The sequence below is a fragment of the Sciurus carolinensis genome, chromosome 7, assembly GCF_902686445.1.
Source record: "Sciurus carolinensis chromosome 7, mSciCar1.2, whole genome shotgun sequence".
Taxonomy (NCBI): Eukaryota; Metazoa; Chordata; class Mammalia; order Rodentia; family Sciuridae; genus Sciurus; species Sciurus carolinensis.
This window is the reverse complement of record NC_062219.1, coordinates 52,905,965-52,910,376: the sequence shown is the minus strand read 5'-3', so window position 1 is coordinate 52,910,376 and position 4,412 is coordinate 52,905,965.

Below are 4,412 nucleotides of genomic sequence, written 5' to 3'. Positions count from 1 at the left end.
GGATGAGTTCAATTATTATCTACAGTATAACAAATAGATTTGCAGTAAGGTCTGCAGTTTCTAATGGAGGACAAAGAGAATGGGAAGGGGTGTAGAATGTAACTGTTAATGAGATAAGAAAAAAGTACATAGAAGTTCTAGATCATAGAAAGAGTGAAGGCGTAATCAAGAGAAGTTGGTTGTTAGCATGAGAAAAGGGAGAAAGAGACTCTGAGGGAACAGGTAAACAAAAGTAAAATAGAGCCAGAAAAATAAAGAAATAAAAACTTTAAAATTTTCAAAAAGGAGAAAAAAAAAACTACACTATAACCGTCATATAGTATTCAAACCTCCCAGTCTTCAGTAGCCTGATGCATGAGAGGTACCTGACAATGAGCTTCCAGTCTCCAGCAGGCATCTCAGGATGGGATTTGCCCCACCTGAAGATGGGAGCTTCCACTTCCAGGATAATCCAAGATGTCTATACTGGCTTCCAAATGTGTTGGCAAATGGGGAACTGCAGCTTGGGAAGTGGGCATGGTCAGTCGGAGGGTCCTGGAGGTGGGGTGTGGTCAGTTGGACTGAGGGGTCCTGGAAGAGGGACTCAGTCAGTCCTGCTTAGGGTCCTGCAGGTCCTGGCTGTTGTCTCAAATGGCGGCAGCCACATGTAACCAAAGCTGGGGGTACTGTGACAGTGAATTTCCAGGCAACAGCAGGCAGCTGGTGATCCACTGGCAGTCTGTGGTTGGTCTATAGGCTACCAGTAGGTGATCGGCAGGTGGACCTCGGGGGGTGGGTGTTGAGTAGGTGAGAGGCAGACAGGAGGCCAGCAAATGGGCAAATGGCAAATGATAGGTGGCAGTCAGTGAGCAATCTGCATTCAAAAAGTAGTTGAGGGAGATTCAAGATGGCGGACTAGAGGGAGACTGCATTCCTTGTCATTCCATAACTCCAGTTTCAAGCAGAGGATATCTGTTTCTTGGTAAGGCAGTTTTTGCTGCTTATTGATCCCCTGCTGTTTACCCCATTTGTCTGCTGTGATCACCTGCAGTCTGTCAGCATATCAAGCGTTTTTTGAGTGCCGATTGCTCACTGTCAGGTGCCTATCATCCGCCATTTGCCTGCCTCTCGCCTGTCCATCGCCTGCCTTACACCTATCCATCACCCAACGCATGAGGTTCACCTCCTGATCGTCCAACAACAGTCAGCAAACTGACCGCCGACCGCCAGTGGAGCACCAGCTGCCTGCTGTTGCCTGGAAGTTCACTGTTACAGTACCTGCAGGTTTGATTACACGTGGCTGCCACCATTTTGAGACACCAGCCAGGCCCCGTAGGACCTCTGTCGGACTGACTGAGTCCTGTCTCCAGGATCCCTCAGCCCGACCGATCACTCCCTGCCTCTGGGGCCCTTACATCGACTGACTGCTCCCTGCCGCCAGGACCCCCAGACCGACTGACTGTGCCCTATCACCGGGACCCCAGACCGACTGATTGCAACCAGCCTCCAGGATCCCACAAACACACCCAACCTCCAGGACCCCTGCCTGACCAACTGCATCTCACCTCCAGGACCTCCTGCTGACCACAGCCACACCCCGAGCTGCAGCTCCCCATTTGCGAACACATTTCGAAGCCAGAGCAGCCAACACATTCCAGAAGTCCTGGAAGCTGTAGCTCTGATCTTTAGGTGGGGCAAAACCCATCCTGAGACGCCTGCTGGAGGCTTGAAGCTCATTGTCAGGTACCTCTCATGCATCAAGCTACTGAACTCTGGGAGGTTTCATTACTATATGACTGTTATACTGTAGATTTTCATTTTTTTTTCCTTATTGAAAAAATTTAAATTTTTATTTCTTTACTTTTCTTGCTCTCTTTTCTTGTTTACCTGTTCCCTTAGAGTCTCTTTCTCCCTTTTTTACATGCTTTCATCCAATTTATTTTGATTACACTCTCACCCTTTCTATTATCTAGAACTTCTGTATATTCTTTTCTTATCCCATTAACAGCCACATTCTACATCCCTCTGCATCCTCTTTGTCCTCCATTAGAAACTACAGACCTTATGCAAATCTGTTTGTTTTATTGAAGATAATATTTGAACTCATTCTGTTTATTATGACAATTTGTTATTGTCCTCATAGGGGCTATTTAGTCTAGGATTGCATAGTGTCTGAATTGGGCACTGCTAATATTGATCTCCCCTTAAAGAAAGGGTTTTGGAAACCTATAGGGTCACTATAAGCCTATAGGGGGAAATCTGCAATACCCCAGATCTGCACTGCTAGAGGGGAAGATACATGAACAACATGAAAAAACAAGGGAAGAAAATGATCCAAACAAATCTAGATTCTATATTTATAGAATCCAAAGACAGTATGTTAGAAGAAATGTCAGAAAAGGACTTCAGATTATACATGATTAAGATGATTCACAAAGCAAAGGATGAGATCAGAGAGCAAATGCAGGCAATGAATGATAATACCAATAAGCTGAAAGAGCAACTGAGGGAAGCAAAAGATCATTTCAACAAAGAGATAGAGATTCTCAAAAAAAAAAAAAAAAAAAATGGAAATCCTTGAAATGAAGGAAACAGTAAACCAAATAAAAAACTCAATGGAAAGTATCACCAAAAGACTAGACCACTTGGAAGACAGAACCTCAGACAATGAAGACAAAATATTTAATCTTGAAAATAAAGTTGCTCAAACAGAGAAGATGGTAAGAAATCATGAACAGAATCTCCAAGAACTTTGGGACATCATGAAAAGACCAAATTTAAGAATTATTGGGATTGAGAAAGGCACAGAGATACAAACCAAAGGAATGAACAACCTATTCAATTAAATAATATCAGAAAATTTCCCAAACCTGAAGAATGAAATGGAAAATCAAATAGAAGAGGCTTACAGAACACCAAATGCACAAAATCACAACAGGTCCACACCAAGGCACATTATAATGAAAATGCCTAACATTCAAAATAAAGATAGGATTTTGAAGGTCATGAGAGAAAAGCATCAGATTACATATAGGAGGAACCAATATGGATAGCAGCCAACTTCTCAACCCAGATGCTAAAAGCTAGAAAGGCCTGGAACAACATATTTCAAGCTCTGAAAGAACATGGTTGCCAACCAAGAATCCTATACCCAGAAAAACTAACCTTCAGATTTGAAGATGAAATAAAATCCTTCCATGATAAACAAAAGTTAAAAGAATTCACAAATAGAAAGCCTGTGCTACAGAACATTCTCAATAGAATATTCCATGAGGAGGAAATGAAAAACAACAATGTAGGTCAGCAAAGGGAGGAAATACCTTAGAGAAAAACCACTCAAAGGAGAAACCAAGCCAAGTTAAAAACCAAAAATAAGTCAAATGACTGGGAATACAAATCATATCTCAATGATAACCCTGAATATTAATGGCCTAAACTCATCAATCAAAAGACATAGACTGGCAGAATGGACTAAAAAGAAAGACCCAACAATATGCTGCCTGCAAGAGACTCATCTCATAGAAAAAGACATCCACAGACTAAAGGTGAAAGGATGGGAAAAAACCTACCACGCACATGGACTCAGTAAAAAAGTGGGGGTTTCATCCTTATATCAGATAAAGTGGACTTCAAGCCAAAGTTAGTCAGAAGGGATAAAGGAAGGACATTTCATACTGCTTAAGGAAACCATAAATCAGGAAGACATAATGATAGTAAATATTTATGCCCCAAACAATGGTGCATCCCTGTACATCAAACAAATCCCTCTCAATTTCAGGAATCACATAGACAACAACACAATAATTCTGGGTGACTTTAATGCACCGCTGTCACTACTAGATAGATCTTCCAAACAAAAACCAAACGAAGAAACCATAGAACTCAATAACACAATCAATAACCTAGACTTAATAGACATATATAGAATATTCCATACATCAACGAGCAGATTCACTTTCACTCAGCAGCACATGGAACCTTCTTGAAAACAGACCATGTTATGCCAAAAAGCAGCCCTTAGGAAATGCAAAAAAATACAGATACTACCTTGTGTTCTATCAGATCATAATGGACTAAGAATAGAAATCAATGACAAAATAAAAAACAGAAACTACTCCAACACCTGGAGACTAAATAATATGCTATTGAATGAAACATGGATAACAAAAAACATCAGGGAGGAGATAAAAAAATTCTTAGAGGTCAATGAGAACGACAATACAACATATCAAAATCTCTGGGACACTATGAAAGCAGTAGTAGGAGGAAAATTCATTGCATGGAGTGCATTCCAGAAAAGAATGAAAAGTCAACAACTAAATGACCTAACATTACATTTCAAAGCCCTAGAAAAAGAAGAACAGAATAACAGCAAAAGTAGTAGAAGACAGGAAATAATTAAAATCAGAGCTGAAATCAATGAAATTGAAACA